The 26,575-nt window shown below is 37.0% G+C and overlaps 1 protein-coding gene and 1 long non-coding RNA gene across 3 annotated transcripts in view; one reads left to right on the top strand and one right to left on the bottom strand.

Annotated features, from left to right (window-relative positions):
• LOC119472072 overlaps window positions 1–16,406 on the top strand; it is a 218,865-nt gene extending 202,459 nt beyond the window's left edge. Inside the window, exon 3 of the long non-coding RNA XR_005201184.1 lies at window positions 16,169–16,406. This is a non-coding gene — a long non-coding RNA (uncharacterized LOC119472072). The remainder of the gene's footprint in view (window positions 1–16,168) is intronic.
• PRRX1 (paired related homeobox 1) overlaps window positions 1–26,575 on the bottom strand; it is a 72,372-nt gene that overhangs the window by 25,909 nt on the left and 19,888 nt on the right. The gene's annotated exons all lie outside the window — the stretch shown is intronic.

The raw sequence follows: 26,575 nt of genomic DNA, 5'->3' as shown, positions 1-26,575 counted from the left end.
AAGATCTCTTTTAAATTTAGCATAATGGAGTTATAGGATAGTTTTTACATTTCTGATGCCTAGCCCAATAAAAACTTTCAATAATTGCTCATTTAGGGTGATGACTGAATTATTTTCTTTTGGTGGTGATGGTGTTGGTGGTGGTGCTTTTTAATTTTTTTGAGAAAAATTTAGGCTGGATTTTATCTTGCCTAGGGGCTATAATGTAATTACCAGGCATGGAGAAAGCGGTGATTGACATATTCCTCCATGCCTACAGCATTCTGCAGGGATAACACTCCAGATTGAAATCAATGTGAATTTTCAGAAGACATTAGTTTACCTCTAACCACAGTCTAGAGAAAGAAGAACCCTGTTTTTCAGAACAACTCTCTTAGAGTTATATTATCGTCTAAATTTACTAAAAAGGAAATAAGAGTAACTACCTACTTCTTTTTTCTGCCATCCTTGACCTCCTAATCATGAGTCAAGTGGCATTAGCCTTGCTGCAGACACTGTCTATATCAGCCATTTCAGGCTAATCCCAAAATTGATGCCACTAACAATGGTAACACTCAATCTTGACTTTTGCATCCTCTCACTATCACTTTATTCATTCATTTGAACAAATATCTATTGAGCACCTACTACATGCCAAGCAATGAAATACTCTGAGTAGAGAGAGATGCTGTCTGTCATCTGCTCTTCAAGATACTGATTTGGGGAAAGAAGTCACAAGCGCTTGAAACATAAGTGTTATGCATCAAGTGTTATGCAGGTTTTTCATGCCCTTTCTCAGTGCATGACTTTGCAGCAATTATTCCAGTTAGAATTTACATCTTGAAGGCAGATGAACAAAGTATGTAGAACAGAATCCTAAACCTCTTGAAAAGTAAAGTAACAGTAGAGAAAAAAAAAAAAATACTCCAGCGCATTTGATGGCCATCAGAGCCAGGAATGGACTAGGATTGAGGACAGAAAACCAAAGTGAGTGTTAGGTTAGAAAACACTGCATGGGCCTCTCTCTGTCATACCTGAAGCTTAGCATCCTTTTCTCAGCTGACCTATTATTTCCCACCCAATCACTCCACTCTAGTTGTACTGCTAATGGTGATGAAAACATAATTTTCTGGTCCTTTTCATTTATATTTTTCTCTGACCTTGTCTTTGCCTAATAACACACCATACACTTTACCCATATCTACTAACTTTTATATTAATGGCTCCTTCTCCTTCCCCAAGTCTCAGCTGATCTGTCAGCTCTTTGCAGGAACCTTCTGTGATCAACAACCAGAAGTCGCCTTCTCACTATTCTTCATCCAGCATCTTAACCATCTGCCTTATAACACTTTTGACAATATGTAATTGTTTATGTTGATTGTCTCACACTAGAATATAGCTTCATGAGGGAAGGCACCTTATTTGTCTCATTAACTGTGCTATTCTGGCATCTGGCATTAGTCTTCCATATTTTAGATACCTTTCTTAGAAGTATTAAATTAATATGTTAGACTGTGCTTGGTGAAAATGCCTATTCTGCACACTCTGGTCAATTCACATTCAGCCACGAAACCTGACCACTCTTTCAGGAATCCATTTTTGTAATAAGGTCTTGACACACAAATTTTCCAGCTTCTTGCTTTTTTGTAAGACATGTAAATTCCAGGATCAAGTGCTATGTAGGTTTGTCATGCACTTTCTCAGTGCATGACTTTGCAGCAGTAATTACTCCAATTAGAATGTACACCTTGAAGGCAGCTGAACAAAGTGTGTAGAACAGAGCCCTAAACCTCTTAGTTATGCTCAATAAATGTTTGACTTTGCTAATGATGACACATTTGGAATTATTGACCATCTTCCTTCTAGAGAAGACAAAGGAAGTCCCAAAAGGCATGACCTGATATGTTATTTCTATGTTCTAAAAAACATATTTAGCTTGAGGTTGTATTTTCTTCTAGTTAGTCATTTCCAGTCACCGTGTTTTCTGTTCCCTTTTGCTGGCAAAAAAGCTTGGACAAAAGCCTGGCTAATTCATTCTCCAATATACAGAAACATTACTGTCTGTCAACCACACCTAAGCCTTAATTATATGGTGATTTCCTCTCCAGGGATATGTGACTGTTTTAACTAGTAAGGAAGCCGATGCACTAAGGTCATATGAGAAAAAAAAAGTTACATTTGGGTAAAACACCCAAAAATTCATGTGGAATAATCTTATTCCATTGAATCATGTCCCCTGTTGTTGGACAGTCCTAAAAAAGTCCTTGTTAATAGTCATTCTGTCTGCCTGGAGTGGAAATCTATGAGTAATCTATGTGTCACTGTGACTCATGTCGTGGCCAAACACTTCCAAATCCTCATCATCTGAAGTTTGGCAAGAATTTGCACTGCTCAACTCATAACAGGAAGAAAGTAGGATGGAGGAAAGACCTAATAAAACGTTTTATTGATTAAAAATAAAATGATAACCAGAGAAGGAAGATAATCAAGGTTAAGGAAGGACAAAGACTCTTTAATCACCACCTGGGTCATTCTCTTCATTGGCATCTGTTTCCAACGTGACTTCCATGGCAATTACAGATATATTTCCTCTTATAACCTTGGGTCTTTTTTTCAGGTTTTCCCTATTTCTAAAAGTTTTCAAATTTTTGAATTACTTTTAAAAAGGACTTTGATAGTAATATGTTGAACCAAGAACAATGACAAACTGGATAGACTAGAGTTTAATTCCATTGCAAGAGTATTCCCAACATTTAATAAAAGTTTCATTTACCAGCTTTCTTATTTCTTTTCTTTAATCTATTTGATTAAAATGGCACAGGCTGTAATTATGTGGTTAATTTACTCAGAAGTCAGCACCTGTAAAATCAAGTATCCTGGGAATAAACTTGAAGATTTCATGGACTCAGGAGATTCTTACAGAAAACATATACTGATTAGGTGAGTAGATGGAAGAAAGGATTTGGGAAAATCGGATTTAATAAACACAGTGTTACCATTAAATCGGTTAAAGAAGATGTGTTCATGGTAACTGATTTGGGCAAAGGTGGGGACATCCTAAGCTGCATTTTAATTTTTTGTTTTAATCTAGCCAACAAGGGTTAAAAGGAAATATTTTCCTTTCTTGCTATTTAGCTGTGTTCTGCAGACCCCTGCTGGGTTCCTTCATTTTGTTCTTGGTTACATCTGTACTGGGGCTTTTTGGTAGTAGTGGTCATACCTTCCTTGATGATGTCATTAAACTTATTGCTTTCCTATAAATCTGTTATTAGTTTGAGGAGAAAGCTTCTTGGCTAGAAGGATTATTATGATTTTCTTTCCTAGAGACATCCAGGGATTTTTTTTTCTTTTTTTTTCTTTTTTGTTTTTTAAGGACAGGGTCACACACTCTGTCACCCAGGCTAGGGTGCAGTAGCATGATCACAGCTCACTGCAACCTCAAATTACCTGGCTCAAGTGATCCACCTGCCTCAGCCTCCCCAGGAGCTGGGACTACAGATGCATACCACCATGCCCACCTTTTTTTTTTTGGTAGGTACGGGGTCTCACTATGTTGCCAAGGCTAGTCTTGAACTCCTGACCTCATGCAGTCCTCCTGCCTCAGTCTCCCAAAGTGCTGAAATTACAGGTGAGACTGAAATCATAGTGCTCTGCTGAGACTTCCGGTTTTAGTACCAGTCTCAGGTCTTCCCAAGGCCAAATGGCACTGAGCTTTTCTGGCCATTAAGTGTAGATAGTCACCAAGTGATATTAATATAAGTAACTTCTCGACCTGAGAGAACCCATTTTTTATATCGAAACTTATCTCTAATCATAGCCCCAGACCAAATTTATAAAATAATAACTTTATATTCTTTCCCACATTTTAGCAATTCAATATTAGTAAAAGTTTTTTCATAGAAATTTATGAGAAGTCAACTTTGTATAATGGGGTATGGGGGAACTTCCGTGGAGCTAGGCAACCTGAGTTCTCTGTCTCTGGCCTAAGAAAGTCATGCAATCTTGAAAATGTAACTTTGCCAATCTAGGTTTCTATTACTGTTCCTGTTGAAAAAGGGCATAGTATTAAATTGTTTTTAAGAACTTTTTCTAATTTTAAATTACAAATTCCTCTTCAAGTACTTGACCAATAAATAAATCTGTGCCTTCAAAGAGGTATATAGTAAAGAATAAGACACATAATTACTAATTATCTCCATTTTTGGAATCTGTGAATTTAACAATGAATTAACTAGATACCATGTAATTCTATGGATCAAATCTTCCTGTGGTCAAATCTGCAGTGTCTTTGATTGTTTTTAAATAACACTAGTAATGATCTTTGCAGATATAAGGGTTATTTCAACATTGCATGAATGCTTATTTTCTTTTAGATAATTTTTAAAGATAATGTTCAGATTTAGCAGGTATTCAAATACTTAACAAGAGACCAAAGAAAACTATTTATAAAGTTCTAGAGTTTTAAAATAATCTAACATTTAAGGGTGGAGGCATTTATAATTTCCTATAAAATGTTTGTATGTATATATGTGTCTATGTGGGTATATGTGTGACTTAGCTCAGAGAACTTATAGTTGAACTGGTAACAACAGTCCTATAAACATGACAACTAGAAGCAGATTCAGTTGCCCACGGTGAAAATGAACAACCTCTTGCAATGTGAAAGGTTTACTTGAGTTCTTTGCATAGCCCACAAAAACTGCTGAGACCTACTGTCATTACCTAGTCCAGTACTAACTGTGTCTGGTAGCTGACTTTGACATATTAGTTTCTGGTAGGAGCTCCCAGACAATGGCTCACATAATATCACTGCCTGCTGAACTTAGCTGTAAACAAAAATATATATTTTTTAAATAGATATTTCAGCGCCAGGCGAGGTGGCTCACACCTGTAATTCCAGCACTTTGGGATGCCAGGGTGGGTGAATGACTTGAGCCCAGGAGTTTGAGACCAGCCTGAGCAACATTGCAAAACCCTGTCTCTACAAAAATAAGAAAAATTGGCTGGGTGTGGCAGTGTGCTCCTGTAGTCCCAGCTACCTGAGAGGCTGAGGTGGAAAGATCACCTGAGCCCAAGTGGTCAAGGCTGCACCGAGCCCATGATTGTGACACTGTACTCCAGCCTGGGCAACAGAATGAGACCCTGTCTCAAATATCTCAAATATTACACACACACACACACACACACACACACACACACACACACACATATATATATATATATATATATATATATATATATGATGTCTAAAATTTAAATAAACCAAGGCAGAGGATGTAAGGTTCCAACTGAATGAAGTAAATTGCCAGATTATGCTGGTCAGCACAACCATGAGCTATATAAATGAGGTCTTAAATTGCTATATCATGCAAATATGGAGAAGGAAAGTGGCAACATGGCAACAAAAAAAGGAATGGGGTGTATTAAAGATGAATCACTAAGGATGTTCTTCCATTAAATTGTGAGAGTTTACATGTTGAAACCATTCCACAAGGACCCAAATAATATGTGTGCCTTTGGAACTATTTGCAGTGTATGTTTCAAAGTCCAGACCAAAGTCACTAGGTAAGTTTTATGAGTCCCTCTAGAAGAGAAGTTTCTTGTCAGGGATGGAAAAATAACGGCACAAAGCATCCAGTAACAACAGAATTTAGGCCTGTTAGTTCGATCCCAAAATGATGCCTCTTCCAAAAGGAGAGGATCCAGAAAAACAACTTATTCTCCAGACTGAGTGTGAAGGGCCAATATTTAATATTTGGAAATGTTTTGGGTATAGTCTATTACATACAGGGTGCAGATCTGTTGGGGAAAATCTATTTACCATTTTATTTGTTCCAACAAAGACTCTTATGAAGTTGAGTTTCTCCAAGATCATTTGTGACGGCTAAACACAGGAAACAGGAAAGATGGACGGCACCAGCTTTCCAAAGTCTATCTTGCTTCACAAGGTTCCTTTAAGAACACAGTACAGCTGAGTAGGCAAGTTTGCATTCAGGCCTATACAATGACTGCAGTGACCAATGGCCAATAAATCAATTACACCTTGTGTACCCTACTTAACCTATGAATATGATGAATATTTGGAGTGTGTTTTTTGTGGTTTCAAGCCAAAAGTTAACCACAGCTTAGAGATTGTTGAACTTCAGAAAAGTAAGTAGAAATCTATGTCTCCCACTTTATTCTCAATGCAGTTGAAAAGAAAAGAATTCCACGAGAGAGAAATTTAATTGTGTTCTTAACTTCTGAGTGTTGAGAGGCTGCGTTTACATAGGCCTTTCTTTCAGAGATCATAAAACACCTCATGTATGTTATTTATATTCCAAATGTCTTCACAGTATAACACAAATACAATTTTAATTAAAAATGTATTAATTTAATAAATTTTCACAAAACTAGGCAAAGTTACATTTATCTAATTTAACATTTGGGGGAATCAATGTTTAGTTATAATTCAGAATAAAAATGGTCAGAGGGTAAGTTGATTAGTTTTACCTTGAATTAAAATTTTTATTTTTGCTTTGCTTTCCCCAGTACTCTAGGCCACATTAATTTTTCTCCTTCCTTAACTCTGAGCTAGTGCTCAACTCACATAATTTAGCACATCACTGTATAGTTTCATGTTGTCTTCTTTGTTTTCTATGTATTTTGGTCTCAACTAGTCAGGGGAAGGGCTGGTATGGACTGGAAATGATATTAGTTAGAAGACAGAGCCTTGAGATCCACACCTGTCACTCACTGTCTTTCAGCAAACTCACTCTTCTTGCCTTAGCCCAGGGCATGCAGCTGATGTCTGGTAGTTTGACTACAGAGCCCAAGCTCTGAAGTAAAATGTAAAAAACAAATGTAAAAAGGACTAAATGTGTTAAAGAGTTGTTGTGAGGTTCAAATAAGATGACTTTAAAAAACTATTATATATTATTACTATAAACGCTGTGAAGACAGACAATATTTTGTACTTTTCCTATATACTTTCCAGAAACTAATGTGATGTCAAGACAATATGACTTACCATGCACTTAATAAGTATTTCTGAATAACAAACAATTATTGAGTACTAAGTACTTGCTGAGAACCTCTGTTAAGTGCTGTACATGGACCATTTCATATTTCACTACACTAGGGGGTCTTGCAGATGAGGAAACCAAGGCTTAGGGAGCATCGGGCACACAATGGACATCTGGTAGTTTGGCTACAGAGCCCAAGTTCTGAAACGCTTGACATTCATAGAACCAACGATCCTGAAACAATTCAGAGGCTATAAATTTTTTCTTCCTATAAACTATTAAGAAGTGGAAGAACTTTTCAGAAGTGGATAGGAATTCATGACAGTGTATTGGGTATAATTTTAACCTAGAAATTAAATTAGATAAACTTCTTGATATGATTGGATTGCAATTCTTTGACTTTCATAAGAGGTGTTTTCTTCAAAGAAATGCCTCTGAGCATTTGATTTGGCTTTGCAAACTGAAGTTCCAGCCCACAAGATATTTCTGTTCTTCTCTTGATCAAATGGTTATAAATCCCTCTCAGAATAGTGGGAGCATAAATCTGATTGTGCACAAAGCCAATGGGAACAAGGTAATTGCATAGATCTCCTACCCATCCATTTCACCCAGCGTCATAAATCATTGAACTCCTGCAACCTCAGCTGTATGGAATCTCTAAGTTTTAAAAAATACTCCCCTATTGCCATTTATGGGAGAGCCACATTATATTGTCTTTGCCTTAAGTACCATAAAATAAAATTTTAAATTTGAGCATTTACCCTTTAGAAGGTGCTCATGTGATAGAACAATGGAAAACGAAATTGACCTTCTTATATGAACATGGGCAAAAGCCTCAATCTTGGGAACTAGTTAGCTTCACTCTTAAGAAATTAACTTAAATAGTTCTTTTTTTTAACTTGTTATAAATTACATTTGTTAACAGAAACATGGATCTGCCTTGCGCTCACACACACCCACTGTACAGCACTGCCAACTCCGTAGGGAGGAGTCTGACAAATTCACTTCTTAAAAGTTCTTCTAAGTAGAATAGAATTGTAGTTATTAGAGGCTTGAAAGGGTGAGGGGAGGGGAGGATAGGGAGAGGTCGGTTAACAGACACAAAATTACAGCTAGATAAGAGGAGTTATTCTAGTGTTCTATGGAGGGGTCTCCAACACCCAGGGCCATGAACTGGTAACAGTCCATGGCCTGTTAAAAAATGGGCCACACAGCAGGAAGTAAGACACAGGTGAGTGAGCATTAATGCCTGAGCTTCGCCTCCTGCCAAGTCAGCGGTAGAGTTAGATACTCTTAAGAGCAGAACGCACTATTGTGAACTGCGCATGCACGGGATCTAGGTCACGGGTTCTTATGAGACTCTAAATTAATGCCTGATGATCTCAGGTGGATCAGTTTCATTCCGAAACCATTCTCACCCCCTACCCTCACTTTCCTTCATCCATGGAACAATTGACTTCCATGAAACCGGTCCCTGGTGTCAAAAAGGTTGGGGTCTGCTATTCTATAGTGACTATAAAATAATTCATGTATATCTTCAAATAGAAAAGAGGATTTTGAGTGTTCTTAACACACACAAAAATAGATAAATACTTCAGGTGATGGATATGCTACTAGTAATTACTCTGATTTGATCATGACACATTGTACACATGTATCGGAATATCATGGTGTACTGCATAAACGTATAATTATAATGTGCCAGTTAAAAATAATAATAAAGAAAATCTTATTTTTTGTGTGATTTTAGGACATTTTTAAAACCTGTAGTTGAAGCATTCTCCTTGTTGCAATAACCCTTGTGAATAAAATTTTTCCTTAATTATTCTACTTCTTAATAGTTTTTAGAAAGAAAATTTATAAACTCTGAATTTGTAATTCTTAAACAAAACAAGCAAAACATTTGGCCTGAGTAGAGATAGAATGATCAGATGCCTACCAGTTAAAATGATTTCATGCCCAAGGAGTATATGAGCCTTTAAACCATGGAATTCAAAGTAAGTTGCAATGACGAGTCACAATTTAGAGTTCCAATGTTGTGTTTTCTTTCTATTTAATGTAATATATATTTACTACTTGTGATGAATACTGGCTGATGAGTATGAAAGGTCAATGGTTCCCATAAGGAGCTCAAAGTTTAGTGAGGAAAAACAGATATATAAGCAAGTAACTCCAAAAAATGAGTTATGTAAAATAATGGAGGATATATATTGGAAAGTTGTGATGTAAAGGAAGGATCAAATGTACCTTAATAGATGAGATAACAGATGAGTCATAAAGAAGAGGAACTAATTGCACTAGATTTTGATGGAAAAATATACATTTTGACTAGTGGAAAAATACTGTTTGTAATGGACAGAGCAGGCTGATAAAGGCAGTATTACTCATTCCTAATAGTGAATTTTTACATTTATTCTTCACAATAGCCCTATGAAGAACCATGTCACTGTCCTAATTTTAGAGGTTCAGAAAAGTAGACTTCTCAAGAATGCAGTACTGACAAGTGATAGATCAGGATTTCCCTGTTGCCTCAGCCGAGCATTGGGAGCTTTAAGAAGAGAAGATGAAATTGCAGTGGGAAAGTAGGGCCAGATGATAAGAGGACCTTTCCCCACATGCTAAGGCTCTTCAACTGCATCCTCCAGCATAGGGGAGTCAGTAATGGGTTTTCAGCAGGGAAGTGGATCATGGGGCAGTTTTGTCTTCAGGTAGCATCCCGGTAACTTGGAGCTTGGTTTTGGCTGGGCATGAGACAAACATTAATGCTTTACAGATTCAGAAGGACGGTACCAATAATATGGCCTGTCTGATACTTTTAGTGCATAGGATGCTCAAGGCCTCTCTGATTGCTAAGCTTTCACCATAATATCTCTGTCCATCATCTTCCACTTTCTCCCCTGTCTAAGTCTGTTTTTAACTCTCCTGGTCATCTTTCTTTCGGTCCATGATATATACATGTATCCAAGCTACTAGATAGGTAAAGCAGGAATTCAGAACAGGAGGACATGTAATTTTTTAATGTATGGAAGAACTCTGAAGGACGTTCCAATTGGTCTGAATATATATCCTAAAGTTTCTCCCACCCTACAAATAATTTCCAAATGCATAAAATTGAATATGGTATTTCATTTGCTTAAAAAATTGGCCATAGGATGTTAAGTTTGTAACCCCTCAATACATTTAAATGATTATAGACATATATATATATATAAACCCTTGTAATCCATCCACTTGGCTGGGCTCAGTGGCTCACACCTGTAATTCCATCACTTTGAGAGGCTGAGGCTGGCAGATCACGTGAGATCAAGAGTTCAAGACCAGCCTCACCCTGTCTCTACTAAAAATACAAAAATTAGCCAGGCGTGGTGGTGGGCACCTGTAATCCCAGCTACTCAGAAGGCTGAGGCAGGAGAATCACTTGAACCCAGGAGGTGGAGGTTGCAGTGAGCCTAGATCGTGCTGCTGCACTCCAGCTTGGGCGACAGTGAGACACCCTCTAAAAAAAAAATCCATTCACTTGTACTTTTGAGGCACGCTGGTATTACTCAGTGCATTTTTGTGTTGCTTTGTTTCATTGTGAAAGGTATTAATCTCAATTTATATCCAAGCAAGGCAATCTTCTTTTGAGCCCACAGGAACCTGATTCTCTCCATTTTGCCATCCTTTGGCCCCTTATAGTATAATTTTCCCTTCAGTCTTGTGGTGTGCAAACCTTTGGGGAAGCCCTTCCCCAATCCCATTGCCCATAATGGTTTTCTGTGAACGGACTAGAGAGCCATATTCCTGCCATTTATCTAGAGGAGCTGTGTGCAAACCAGAGCTCCTGAATAGGACAGAGAAAAAAATGAAACCCATTTAAAAACTCAAATAATTCTCATTGCAAGGAAGCAAACATTTGCCCCTCTGAAAGGATTTTGTAAAAGAATAAAATAAAAAAGTAAAATAAATAAAATGTTCACTAGAGAAACAGAAAAGTCTTTTCCACAAGAAAAGTCCTTTATGTGCTGAAATTGGCAGCCGGACGGCCTGAGCATTTATCTCCTGCACAGAAAGTGCTCTGTCAGGAAAGCTGTGACTAACAATAAGCTGAAAAACACACCACAGACTTCCACTGTATTTTATTTGGCAGAGAGGAATTATTCCTCAGCACAAAGTATTTGCAACTGGCATCAGTTAAACAAGAAATTACAACCTTTAAAAGCTCTATTTATCATTAGCTGCAAAAGTGCAGACTTCGCCGTCAATTACCCTGACAAAGGATTACAGACCATCAACACCGCACTCAGGATAACAGTCTTGGCAGCCAAAAGGCCTTGCTGAGGGGAGGATTAGACAGCTAACGGCCAGGGGCCCCTTCTCCAGAGACCCTCTAGAGACTTCCTCAGCCACCCTCTTCCCCATTCAGGACGGACTCTCCCATCTCTAGCCCTCGTCTCCCTTCACCTCCATCCAGTGGAGACTGCTGGACTGACAAGGTTTTGGCAGAAAGATGTGACACTTGTGCCACCATCATTTCTTAAGAATCATTGGCCAAATCAAATCAGCAACAACTTTACTCCAATTCTGCACTGAATGTGTTCTGTGGATGAAAATGGAAATTACTAGATGTCTGAAAGCTGAAGAAATAATATGGTGTTACTCCTCTCAGCTGCTTTGCAAGGCTAAATGGTCAGGAAAAAAATAGTTCTGTTTTAATAAGCAAAAGGCCTCTACTGTGATTCTAAAACAACCTTCTAAACCCTGAATAGTGCCTATGTATTCTTGGAAGAAGACTTTTTGCATTGAGCTGAGGCATTACCCCATCTTTAAATGATTCCATTCTTTAGGAACAGAAAAATAAAGAGATGCTTTGTTTTTCAGTTTTTAATTTTTTAAAAAAGTGTTTTTCTCAAGTGGTTATATTATGGTAAGAAATCTCTTTCAAGAAACATATATAAGTATATAGCCTTATTTAGCTTTAACTTTCCAAAAAAGTACAAGGTAATAATCAGTGTTTCTGTCACCTTGTTGCCAGTTAAGTTAGATTAAAATGGTCCTGGAGTTTCTCTCAGAAACACAAAGCTTACAGATGATTATTCTCTTCAATATTTTTGTTTTCATTGGCTATATTTGTCTCCATTTACAAACACGAATAATTCTTGAGAAAAAATGTAAAACAACACATTACGTGTAAACCACTTACATGTGGTTTGGCTCCTAGCAGTCAAGAAATGATGATGAGGATGACTTGGAGATGATACTGATAAAGATCATGATTATGGGAAGGTAGAAGATGCAGTATTAAAAGTTACGTTATAAAAAGGCCTTTCGGTAATACAAAAGAACACAGTGATCTATAGATAGATCTAGATATATATAGATTTAGAGATAGATATATCTAGATACTTACATATATATATTACTCAGTGCAAAAAGGCTTCTTCCAAGAATACCTAGGCACTATTCAAAGGTTAGAAGGTTGTTTTAGAATCAGAGTAGAGGCCCTTTGCTTATTAAAATAGACTATTTTTTTTTTCCTGACCATTAGCCTTGCAAAGCAGCTGAGAGGAGTAACATATGTATCTATCTATCTATCTATGTATCTAGATACACATATATACATATATGTATCTAGATATATATATGAATATATATCATGTTCATAGATATATATATCTAGATACATATAATACATATATAAATATGTGTATATGTGTAGAGATATATAAATATATCTTTATATATATTATAGATCTATAAAATTATGTTTTTAAGGATTCCACCTATAAATATGATATCTTCTTAACTATATAAGAAATTGTTCAGTGAAGATTGGAAGAAAATGCCTTTGATTAATGCAAAGATTGGAAGAAAAACCCCTGAATGATGCAATAATGAACACTTTTCCCCTTATCTTCCTTTCTATATATTTCTCTAATTCTCTATGATAAGCTTGCCTTACGTTTATTATTAGAATAGAAAAGGTCAATACAGGCAAGTAAATCAATCAAAACAAAAATATTACATTTGGAAGATGATTATGAATCTATAAAACTTTTACAAATGCAATATTATAACCCTTCAAGGGAGATCATTGTTCCCATTTTACAAAAGTAACTGATGTTCAAAGAGATGAAGCTGTTTTCCCAATGGAAATTAGTTCCCCGGCATAGCCAATGCTAAGACATGGTTTATCTTACTCCTCGGCCTCTGTGCTTTCCATTTCTCCTGGCTGTCTCCTGCCTGGAGAGCGTGTGCACGCATGTTCACGTTCCATATCTTTTCCAGTTAATGTGTATTTAAGAAGTGGGTCTATTCATGTATGAGGCCCCTAATCTCTCCAGATTAGAGAATGTTCCTTCACGTTTGGTCTGCTATGTTCATGAAAACTATCACAGGGCTGTCGCTTGTAGATGACCTCCTCCAAAAATCACAGGAGTTTGGATAGTTTTATTTAGCTCTATTAAGTTAAAAAAATGTGCCAGGCAGATTCTCAGTCCAAAAATAATCTCCTTTTATTGGTGTTCTAAATTAACTCATAGTGGAATGAGCCGAGCTAAATTAAAGCTTTCATACAGTGAGGCCCAGGGATTTTTACTGAGTGGTAAACGCTTTCTTTCTCTGTGAGAACTTTACTGTTTCCTTCCTCTAAGAGAGGCTGTGCTTAGAGGCAAAGAAAGTAGCTCAAAGCAGATCTGCGAGAATTCATTTTATTTGACAAAGACTCTTAGAGTAAGCCCCCAGTGTGGAACTTTTAAAATTTTATAGGTTTTCCTACCTTTTAAAGTAATTTGCACATAAATAAAGGGATATTAATCTCTAGTACAAATGGCAAAATGTATTCTTTGCCTTTTTTTAGCTGGAAAATTGGATCCGTGAGAATCATTGAGTAAGGTATTTTTACTTAGAAATGACTTCAAATAGTTTGACAAATCTTAACTACATCTCTTCTGGACTGCTGGCTGCACTTTATGTTATCTTTTCATAACTACTGGAATACTATGGCACATTCCTCTCTGAGAACTGCACACTAGAGAACAGGCAGCGTAAGACGTACAATATAATGTTAAGATTCAAGGTTGCCTCTTTTTATCTAATGCAGACATGTCACTGCTGGGCATGGTTAATGAGGTATTTATCACTGTTCTTGCAGTATGGGGATAACACCCACAGGGTTTACAAATAGCCATAGACAAGCATGTCTGGCTTGTCCTGCTGCCATGTGGCCTGGGTACTTTTCATGTGTCACTCTCTTCTTTGCTCCTGCCTACCTTGCACCTTGAATGAGTGACCAGTGCAGGTGTAAGGCACATGTTGATCCCTTCTGCCTCGCTTTCTGTACTGGTCTTTGGACATGCATACTGCCACAGACAGAAAAAACTAAAGTGCCAAACAAAGCCTTTATGTTGAAATCTAGAGAAAAGCATGTTTTTATTTTATTTCTCCACAGTGGACATCTGGGTGATCCTAGAAAAGTCATCCTAAATTGCTCCAAGCATGTGCTATGCATTCAATAAAGGTTCCAGTAAAGGTCTCAGAGAGTAGACAGGGAGAAAAAGCATACTCAGGAAAATAAGAGAAAAGAGAAAATAAGAATGGGGATCATGACATTTAAAGGAAAAGATGCACATTCATACTTACCACACAAAGAAATGTGTGTGTGAGAGAGGGGAGGCACTCAGGGACTCTACAGATCTCTTACTAGAGAAGTGAGTTGGAACTAATAGGAAATATAATTAATTGGAATTATGTTTAATTAAGTTGAACTCATAAAGACTGATCACATAAAGAATTTTGGTCTTGACTTAGAAGAAGAAAATACTCTCTTCTATCCAACTGTGACTGAGGATCCCATACATCCCCAGCAGAGAAGAATAGCCCTTTTACCCTAGAATACTTACTCCTTCCACCAGGCTTATGTGAACAGACAAGTGACACTAACATCAGATATGTTCTAAAAAGGTTTTGGTAAAAAGAGAAAAACACCCAACTGATTGAACCTTTAGGTATATAGTATTTATATAGCATCTCGTTGAGAGTGGCTACATCCATAATGCAGCTATGGAAAAGCCATTGGTGGAACATAATAAGCATTATGTAGGGGCTCAGTTTCCAGTCACAGCTGTGCAGCTAGCTGGCTGATCTTGTGCAAATCGCTTCAGTTTCCTCATTTTGCCAATAAGAGATTTGGAAGGGCACTCTCTCTAGCTCCTTCTGTCTCTAATAGTTCATGGGCTATGGCTATTGGATTTAATTATAACAACATCAGATATCTTGCAAATCAGGCCTCCAAGGACAATTTGCAAACCATCCTCACCATCACCAGGGAGCAGACTCTTCCAGTGCAAGTCTTTGCAACTGCAAGTAAGGTCACATCACCGCAGCATATCTCCCAACGCATCTGTTAGACTGTGTCAGTTTCCAACTTACTACAGGAAGAGGCTGACGGACATATTAGAGGAATTGATGCCTTTAGCCTCCTCTTAATTCCTAAGTCTACTGTTATTCTAACAACAACAAAATCCTTAGATGTTATCATACTTCTAATTTTTATAAGAACACTTCAAGCACAGCTGCTACTCATTAAATCCAGTGGCTAAGAGCATTTGATTATTACAGGAAAAGGAAAATCAGTAAAGTTTCATTTACAATCTTCTTTCATTGTAAAATAGAAGTCCTAAATCAACAAAAAGATCTGCATGGTACTAAAAGCATAAATGTGCTTTCTTAAAACAGCAGTAAATACTGTGGGCACATTTCCCAGATTTAAAGTACTATCCCAATTCTGCCTTATTTTCCCCATAAGTGCCCTCATACTTTTCAACCCATGTGACTAGCTTTTGAATAAGCAAATGCAATTATATAGGGAATATGCCTCTCCTAGATGGAAATATAAATTATGCAGGCAGGCACACACACAGTCACAGAATTTTCATATAAATTTCATAAGAATAATTTCCACTTTACAAAGAAAACAGCTGTTCTGTGAGATAGCCACTCCCTATCTGTGAAAATCTTTAAGCAAGGCCAGATCCTGTCTGCCAGGAATACTGGAGAAGGAATTTCGGCTCCAAGAATAGGTTTGGTTTGATCATTTATAAGCGCTCTTTCAACTCTGAATTCAAAGTTTCTGCAAGTTACTATTTTTTTCTAAATTCATTTTAAAAATTGATCAAACCTTTCTACTGTGTTTCGTGTGTTGGCAGGTACTATAAAAAACACAAGTGAGAAACTGAAACCTTATGGTGCTGAAATTTGGATATATTTGCACCTGGGGTTTGGACACACTTGCACCTGGAAACCAAAGTACGTGGTAATAAAGTCCTTCGTGGTGACAACTTTCCTACAGGAAAATTGCAAAGTCCTTCACAAAACTAAGCCTCTCTTGGCTTCATGGCATCTCTGTGTGGTGAACACATGAAAACTAGTAATAAAATATGTATAAATAAGATGGAATTATTGCTCCCATTTTTCTTTGTGGGTACAAACCTTGCCTGAGTTGTACAGACTCATTGCCTTGCCACTTCGTCTCATTTTCTCCCATTCAGATCAGATTTTTTAGAGAATAAATGTCCTTCGATCTTCCGTCTCCTCTTGTAAGTTTAGTCTGATTCAAGGTCTGAGCTTCTCATCTTTTTGATCCAACTTCCAAAGAAATTTTAAATAATAAATTGCCAGCTTCCATCATACTATCCACACTATCAAATTTCTTATTTATAATAGTTTTTCTTTTAAGAGTCTGGCTGAGTAAGTTTTATCTAAAAACATGCATTTCCAAATTATTTACAACAGTGATTATTGATTTTAGTGGGGGGCTGGCAGATAAAGAAAGTGGAAGATCACAGCCCAGCAAAAAAGTCAACTGTTGTTCTTTCCTGGTACCCTTCATAAGAAAGGCTGCACTGCCATATCAAATATCCTGTTTCCTGAGAGCCTGCCTCTGAGATTGGTATGTGCAGGAAATTACATCATACTAGAATTTGGTTATACTGACCCTAAGTACACCCGTATTCCAGTGTTTGCCCTTTGACCCCACCTCCCTAATCACATTTGCATGCTGTCTCCACTCTTTATAGTATATTTAGAACCTTTCTACAGCATATTCTATTTTGCAAGTCATTTATCAACGCTAATTCATCTCTTCTCACCCTGATTCCTTTGAGGTAGAGCCATGTAATTAGTAGTAATAACAAAACCATGGTATTTAGCTTTTCTATAGCTTCTGTCTCCTGAGAACTCTACAAATATTAATAGCATGCACAGCAGTCTCCTAGAATGGCTTAGGTCACAGAAGGACTGGGGAAAAATGCTATGACCAACATAAGTGGAATAAATTGAAGGTTGCGTTGGAAGTGAATCAAGATGCTGGTGTTAACATGCCTGAATATTTAGGAAAAGTTCCAGGATCACTTAATGATGAAAAGCAATAAGGCTGTCAAAGTTTGTCTGGAATATATATAGGATTAGGCCAAGTCCTAAGATTTCCCAAGGCACCTCAGGGTCAAGGGCTTTCTGCAGAAGGGAAGCCTTTTGATGATATAAAAATTCTAGAAGTCTCAGTTGCAGAAAAATGTGAGAGATGCATGTGTGTGCATGTATGTGTGTGTGAGAGAGAGCGAGAGAGCAAGAGCAAGAGAGAGGGAGAGAGGATTAATTCGTTAGTTAAGGGTTTTTTTTCCATTTATTTCCATGAAGATTCTCTATTGGACCCATTTTAATCCTCAATATTTTTTGTAGGTTATTACTTCCTATCTTGAAAAAAAAATGTTTTAACTAGGATAGACCTGGTTCTTTAATAATAGTAGAACTCTAGTGGCCTGAATTTTAAAAAAAACTGCTTTAATTTTTCATCAAATATACTCAACAACTTAATAATAATGTAAGATAATACCTTAACCGCATTCTAGAAAGTTAGCTACATTCTAAAATATGTCAAGAGTGAATTAAGGAAAGATATCCCAACAGGCTTAACAATTCTATTTATTGGGAGTTTGTAGGCTTTTATTTTGAGTTAAACCCTTCAAATTAAGAATTTAATCAAAAGTATTAAAACAATGGAAAAATAAATTGGGTTCTTACCCCATAAGGATTTATGTCCGTTATTAGAAAGGGCTTTCTGATCCTGGACAATTGTTATTAATAATACAAATGTATATTTTTCCTGGAAATGTAAACCTGAATAGATCCAACTTCAATTTTTGTCTGCCAGGATAAAAACAACTTTGCTATGGAATTGGTTCGTCTCTCATGGCATCACTTTACATTTGATATTATATTTGTGTGTATATCCAGAGTCTAGATTCTAGACCCATATATGATCTCTTAAGTTTCTTAAAGAACAGGGAGCTTTGTATTCCTCATAGCGCTTATTAACACAATACCAAGCACACAATAACTGTGCATTAAATATTTCTGGAATACATGTGCTGATAAGGCAGGCTTAGAGAACACTGCTTCCCCTCACCCTAACAGAAGGTCCCATGGTGCTCTGAAACCTGCTGCTGGAACTCTCTTGACCACAACCCAGGGCACAGGGTTAATATTTTCATACTTTACATTAAACCATTGGGACTATGCTTCATTTTGTTTATTTCCAATACTATCTTTGACACAACACACAAGAGTAGAGGAGAAAGAGGGAAGGAGAGGAGGGGAGAAAAGGTGAAAAGAGAAGGGAAAAGAAAGGAAAGGAGAAGAGGAAAGAATAAAATTAAAGAATGCATTTAACATAATATATCTGAAATAAAAACAAAAATATTAAAAAGAACTTAAAAAAAGGGACAGAGAGGGAGGAAGAGAGGGTGGCAAGGAGGGAGAGAGGAAGAGAAGAAGGAAGGAAGGGAGGGAGGGAATACATTTCTTCTTAGGGATGTTAGAATCCATTTGAGTGGCAACTCTATAAAAGCAAGCTGTTTCTCATTATTTATGTAAGTTTGATCTGATTAAATCCATCAACGGTTTCTAAAGGACATTACTTTATATTTCATTCTATGCTTGCCTAATAAACATTTTTTAATCCAATTTTGTTTGGTTGCAAACATCCACCATCTGCTTTATTTCTTAAATTTATTCACTCAACACATACCTTTTGCACAGCCATTTTCCAGATCTGTGAGGCCTGTGACTGGCACTGGAAAAACAGCAGTGAATAAGATATGACCCTCACTTTAAAGGCTTACCTCGCTCTCTCCATAGCTTTCTAAAACCTAGATTAGTGTATTATGCATGCCCAAATTTTGTCAAGCATCTTTTTATTATATTATCCTCTCAAGACTCTTTTGTCTTTCTAGTTAAAACCACAAATACCCTCTCTTTGGAATCAAGCCTTTTCTGATGGACTATGTCTGACCAGTTCACAAATTTCCTTGTTTTGATGCTCACAGCAGAGACTGCATCAATCTAACTTACTGTTCTCTCTTTAGTCTCTTATATTTCCTGAAATGTCCATCTCTCTGAATATCTTCTAAATTTAATTTTATTTATACCTTTCTCAGAGTCATACTTCCAGGGCCTCTCTGGTACAAAGTTCAGGTGACACATATTTAATCTGCCCTGACCCAATAAAAACATTTGAATAAAGTCTAATTAATATCAAAATTACTCTTACCACACAAATTCTCATACATGGGAGGAAGTGGAGGAGTTGAATTTTCCAAACATGTATTTTCTCACTTTTTCACATTCAAAAATTAGGCTAGTAATGTTAACTACAGATTGTACTTACGAGTATTGCTGTAAGTAAATGCTAAGATCCAGCCAACTTCTTATATACACCACACACAATTAAAGGGTTCAAAGTGACAAAAATGACTATTGTAACTTCTCTCTCCCAGTCGATTCTAAGTGATGAACATCTATTCATCTATCACTATTCAGCTTAAAGTTCACATCTCCCATGATGCTTTCTTTATCCATTGGGCTACAATTTCATCCTTGTGACCCTTCTATAACCTGCCTTGATCCTGACTCCATCCTAGAAGCCATAACATGAGGCTGATTTAGGGTACACATGTCTCTCTCTACTGTATAAGCACCAAGTAGGAAGGGACCAGTCCTTATCTGATACAGTATTTCTAATGCTTATTACAGATTGTGCTTATGAGTAAACAACTTTTTGTTTGGGACACTGCACGGGACATTATAAGTGCTCAGTAAATGTTGAATACATGTGAGGGAGAGGAGGAGTAAGGATCTTATGTATAGCGAAATGCTAATCAAATGCTAGCAAGAGCTAGAGACCTAGCAGCTCCTGAATTTTCCAAGCGATATATTGTATGGAATCTGTTAAGAAAAGTGTTTCATACAGATGAGGAATGCCAACACAATCCTTCTCAGACAAAATGGAACCAAATCTTCACGAAGTTCTCTTTTAGGATCTCTCTCTCTCTCTCTCTCTCTCTCTCCCCCCACCCCGTCTCCTCTCTCTCTCACACACACACACGCACACACACACACGCACACACACACATACACACAGAGGGAATATTAAATTTCATCAGTTTGCTCTACAGATGCTTGATCTTTATGACAATCCAACCTCTGTGCCCCATGCCCCCCCCACCTCACTCTGTATCGCCACCTGGTGCCTGAAAGCAAGAAAAATACCTAAGAAATGAAAACGATTTTTTTTAAAGCTGATAAGTATCAGGACCTCGGAACTATAAACTGAAAGTTAAAAACAAAAACATGTGCTTCTTGGCATAGACATCTGGTCACAGGCATATAAAGATTAAATACACAAATATTCCTTAAAACTCACCCTTGTTTTCATTCACATCTTTATGAATGTTCTCAATCGTTTCAGCCCCACGAACTGCCTTCCCACATAGATTCCATGATTTAAAACCTTTTCTACTAAATCAACTCTATTTGTCATTTGCATTAAGTAAATTCAAAATTGTCAGACTGTGATATCATTTAGCCTGTGATAGCCAGGAATACTGTTCTTTCATTGATTTATTCAGCTGTTTAATGAGTCCCTACTTTGTTCTAAGAACAATACATGGCTCCACAGAAAGAATCTCACTAAATTATTATCAATCCTGTCAAAAATATTAAAGTTCTTTTTTGTTTATAGAGAGTAAACATACATTTTGACTAATGTTTTTAAACTAACAGAAAAAAAAAGGTCCTCTATTACTGCCCCAAGAAGTTAGGGAATCTGAGATTAGGAACCAATGGATTAGAAAAAGCTTATGCAGATAGATTAAGTATAACTTCAAATCAATAATTCTTGAAGAAAATACATTTAGCTCAGATTATCTTTCATCTGGTTATAAATATGCTATTAAGTGCTAATCTATACTGATAACAATTTTAATGTCACAGAACTAAAAACCAAAAGATGCATAAAGAATAATATGAATTTTGCTTGAACTTGAGTCTGCACAAAATTATCAAATAAGTTTCAGTACTGAAATTAGCAAGTATATAGTTAAGATATGGGAAGAAAAAAGAATGTCAATCAGAAATTTCCTGTAAACAGTTCACAGAACAAAGACAAACTTTTCAAGTTCCACAATAAAATGGGTGCAAAGATCAGCACACATAGTAAAGTTTTATATGTTAAATGTGCCCATTGATTTTACTTTGCAAGTACAACCATTTTATTACTTTGGTCTTATAATATTCTTTCTTCTATGAAATGATATAGTCAGCAAATTATAGGAGATTTATTTAAATGTCAATTTAAAGAAGTAAATATACTTTAAAATATTATTGGTAAATAAATTTCATAAATCTGTATAACGCTGAGCATTAATCTGAAATTGTTTCAAGGAAAATTAAAGGTTAGAAACTGTTGGCAGATACCTGACAAAGCTATCTTTAAGAGCAAACTTTTAAAAAGTCTATTGCTTTTTCAAATGGGTTGGTTGAATAAAAACAATTTTTAAGACAAATGGAAAAATAATGGATACCTTAATTTTCTGCCTCAGTACAGTCCAGTTTCAGAAATGTATATTAACACTATATATAACACTACATTTTTTGGATCCACTTTGTACTTGAAGCATTAGTTTTCCTTACATTCTTACTTTATATGGCTTTCTGGGTCCAAAGTCAACAAGGAGCTGCAGGATTTATCTCTCAAAATCTTTAGGGTAACAGATAATTAGTAATAATAGCAATTTTTGAGAAGTATGACAATGAATTTAGAGGTCACATAGCAAGTGAATGAATGTATAGCCTGCATGCTTGACTTCTAAATTATAGAGTAAGCAACGCATTGCTTCTCAATCAAAATATTCTTGATTAGGTATTTCTCTTTCCCAATCCTTCCCTTTCTCCTTTCTTTTTCCCCCTTCTCTCACCACAGAGCTTTTTGAATTGAGTAGAAGTATTTGGTCACTTGCTCTTTGACCCTGGTGTCTCCAGAGACTATATATTCATTTTGAGAATGAGTCCCTTTAGTTACCTAAAGTGTCCTCAGACTAAATTGTTTCCAGATGTTTACAAATATTTCAAGGATCTATCCACACAGTTTTTATGGCTGAGTGATAATGGACTCCACAATGTCTGTTCAATTGTAAAATAAGAATCAAGTGCATGTTATAAAATAACTTCTACTGAGCAAGGACTTGCTACATACAAGGCATAATGCTAACCACATCCTATACATTATTTTACTTAATACTCACAAAAAGCCTATAAAGGAGGTATTATAATCCTTATTTTAGGGAAAAGGAAAGTGAGGCTCAGAATGTGACTTCTCAGAACAATTAATTGATGGGAGAAGGGTGCTATACCAAGTCCATGATCTCAGCACTTGTGTCCTGCTGCTCTGCCAAAGCAAAGCTCATCTACTGCTGGTGTAAGGCAGGAAAGAAAAGACAGAATTCACAAAAGTTGGGGAGCATCCCTGGGCATCCAAAGAAATTGCTTTTAAGAGGCTACTGAAGGAGACTTGTAGACCAAGAGTTCTCATTTAGTTTCAATAAATGCCTCCAATGGGCTCATTCAACAAATATGCTTTCAACAGATTGTAAATGTACAATGCAGACATTTTCTCATTGTTTAAAAACCAGCCTCCACAAATGGGGTTTTGAAAATTGCCTGTTTAATGTTTATTTTTTTCTTCACTCACAACACCCTGACTTGTAAAATAAAAAAGAGATTGAGAGAGACAGAGAAATCCTAAGTGGTCAAGGTGATCTTTTTGTAAAAAGCTCTTTCTTATTATATAAATCATGCTTTTTGTTTAACCTTGTGGTTCTCTGAGGGGGAAAAACAGGCTACTTAATTAGTAAGAAAACTTAAATGAAAAGCATTTGGTATGGGGATGGAGAAGCGTCCAGTAAATTCTTGTTTATTCTAACTAATGGAGAGCAACAAGGCATAACCATTTATAAGGCGCTCAACCAATGTTATTACAGTTCTGTTCCCACATTACATAGTTTCCTCATTTTCGTTTTATTTCCAAATGATTTTGAATTCTCAAGGTGTAGATTCTCTGATAGTGAAATAAAGAAACTCTGGAGTGTGCAAATTAGAGAGAGGTGTCAACTATAGATTTCAAAAGAATGCACCAAGTGATAAATCCATGTGCAGGCAATTAAGAGGTGACTGTGTTTGTTCTGGAAATATCTCTCATGGAATTGACTGCACAAGCTGCTGCAGCCGTCCGTCTCCTACCAATGTTAATTGTCATCTATTCATGCCACCTCCTTCTCCGTTCTCATCAAATAGCTACCCCCTAAGGCTAGAATTTGAATCAGTGTCAGAATTGCTGACCTTGGCAGGTCACATTTTCCTTAGACCCACTCCCCAAGGCTCTACACAACTCTCGGACTTTTGACCTTGCTGAAAACTATGGGATTACTTGAACAAGAAATTCTATTCCCCACGTCTCTTCCCTCCCTTCTGCTTCCCCCACGCCCCAGTGCTGCTATAGCTCCTTTTAAAGAAAAGCTCGCTTATGAAACACAGAGCTGCCTGCTCTTGCCCTCTTAGGTTTTTGGTCCTCTAAGCCAGCATTTTTTTCCAAGCTGCCATTTTCCACTCACCAGACAGTATTTTTAACAAATATCTGAAACGCAAACAGCAACTTGTTTTTTTGTACCCTTAACTAAGGATCTACCAAGTTTTTTTTAATGTAATGTTGTTTCAAATCATTTTTAAGTGAGCTTAATGCTGGTGAAAGGTGCCGGATTGACAGCCTTGGAGGCAGATGGTCTATATTTTAGCTCTAACAAAGTGAAGCTATACTGACCACTGCCAACGAAACCCACAGGCTTCACCCTTCAGCCCTGGAAGGGCTCTTGTGGGATTGAACAGGTATATGTCAAACTGAATTTGCTTGTTTCATGTTTCTATTGTTCTTAACTCTCAATAGTCTGACTTATAAATAAAAAAATCAGTTACACTCAAGTTGCATTCACATGCTGCCTTCTGCACTCAAGGCCTGTCCTTATATATCCTTGCTAGATATGAAAAATCCATCCTCTGAATCCCTAGCAGCTTGTTACCCTCTTATATTAGAGCTTTATAGTAGTATTCATTAGACTTCAAGCCGTATATAGCTTTTCCTCCACATTGTGCCCTCTTGAGACTTCATGACAAAAAAAAGAAGAAAGAAATCAAGCAGGCATTACCATTTCCATTTTGCAGGTAGGTAACAGAAGCCAAAAGTGGCAGAAATAGAGGCAGGATTGAAATCTAGATTTTCTGACTGCAAATTCCAAAATCTTTTAGTCCCCATCTATCAAAATGAGTACTTTTTAAAACTTTCAAGTTTGGATGACAGCACTTTAATTCCCAAATCATTTTCCCTCTAAATGTGTCCTGCAGATGGCCTAACAAATTCCCTAGCTTGAGTCAGCCTTCCAAGCACTGCTGGGTTGTTCCTGAGTCAGCTGCTAATCCACACTTGAATCACCCTTTGACAAGACTTCCCAAGCTGTGGCCTTACCCATCTCACACAGTCCTTGGTGTTCTCCTGCATCAGCAGGTGAGCAAGGATAATGAGTCCAGCCACAAATGATGTCAACTAGCTTATTCTGACCCAATTTTCTTCTCCGTTCCTTGTTTCAGATCATTAATAAATACCTTAGTGAAAGCTCAAAAGGAGAGATAAACCTCAAATAAGCCCTGGTCCAAAGCCATTATTTCAGCATCAAGAAAAATATTGATTAAATTTCCTGTGCCAAGAAATTAATAAACTGGTAGGTTCTGAATTGTAATTTGAAAGTCAGATGACTGTCATCTTGTTCCAACATTCAGTTTGCATGATGTCCAGTCTTTCTATTCAAATACTAAACTTCTCTGCATGGTCTGTCTAATCAATGGCATAACTATAGGTTTATGTTGACTATAACTTATCATTTGCCAAATTATTTTTAAAATCCTGAAAAATGTTGAAAGGCTCAAGATGTTGAGAAAAATTAGATAGTGAGGCATTTCTTATCTCTCTTCATAGTGCTACAAACGGCAGAATGCTTGAAGTACCTGAGTTTCCAAATCTTGTTGTTGTTGTGAGGTGGAGTCACACTCTGTCACCCAGGCTGGAGTACAGTGGCGTGATTGTGGCTCACTGCAACCTCCACCTCCTGGGTTCAAGTGATTCTCCTGTCTCAGCCTACTGAGTAGCTGGGATTACAGGTGTGTGCCACCATACCCAGCTAATTTTTGTATTTTTGGTAGAGATGAGTTTTCACCATGTCAGCCAGGCTGGTCTTGATCTCCTAACCTCTAATGATCCACTCACCTCGGCCTCCCAAAGTGCTGGGATTACAAGCATGAGCCATCGCACCCTGCCGATTCCAAATCTTTAAGAGCAAGATGTATCTATACAAATAGTTTCTTCTGATAGTTTTCCAACTAATAGTTTCTTATGAGTTTAAAATTCTCATAGCCTGGAATCACTTCAGGGTCATGGAAAGATTCATCTGTAAGAAACTACAAGAAAAGATCTGAGTAAGTCTCTGAGATAAAATGTTTGTCTTGGAAAAGAGAGGATAAACCTGAGAAATAGGCATACAGAATAAAAGACAGAAAGGAGTTGAGGTTGCTATTGACATTTCGAGCAGGTGCCACCTGAGAGCATGAGGGACCACTGAGTGACAGGGAAAAGAGGAAGAACAGGATCTGTGACCCCAGGAGCAGACACGTTAAAATTATGCTGAATATGAACTATGTGAGGCACAATATTAGATCCATCTCGCCCGCTGGATGATTGGCAAGAGGCCATGCTATTCACTGCTTTAATATCCTCCAAAGTGCTTGGCATGATTCTGAGTACAACACATACTTGTTCGCCAAAAAATTGGTGGTAGGTATAATTTTCTGATTTTAGCTCCTCTGAATTTTGGTTATTATTTCATTGTTTGTTTGGAGAAAAGACCTGACTGAATTCTGACCTTTGACTCCATTGATGCATGCACCCTAAAAAGAAGAGCCTCAGACCCGGGAAACACTAATAACTTCTGAAGACATTTCAGTTATACAAGTCTTCACATATCTGAATTGCAGTCTTTAGCAATGCTGCCTTCTGATGTTTTTCTAAATTACAAAGAGGCCACTTTTGCAGAATTTAAAGCAGAACCCTTCCTTTCTGGGAAAATTACAGGCAGAACCTGAATTATAGGCTCTAACCTTTCAAATAACAAAATCAAAAT

The sequence above is a fragment of the Cebus imitator genome, unplaced genomic scaffold (genome assembly GCF_001604975.1).
Source record: "Cebus imitator isolate Cc_AM_T3 unplaced genomic scaffold, Cebus_imitator-1.0 Scaffold84, whole genome shotgun sequence".
NCBI classification, from domain to species: Eukaryota; Metazoa; Chordata; class Mammalia; order Primates; family Cebidae; genus Cebus; species Cebus imitator.
This window is presented reverse-complemented; position numbering and strand designations above follow the sequence as displayed.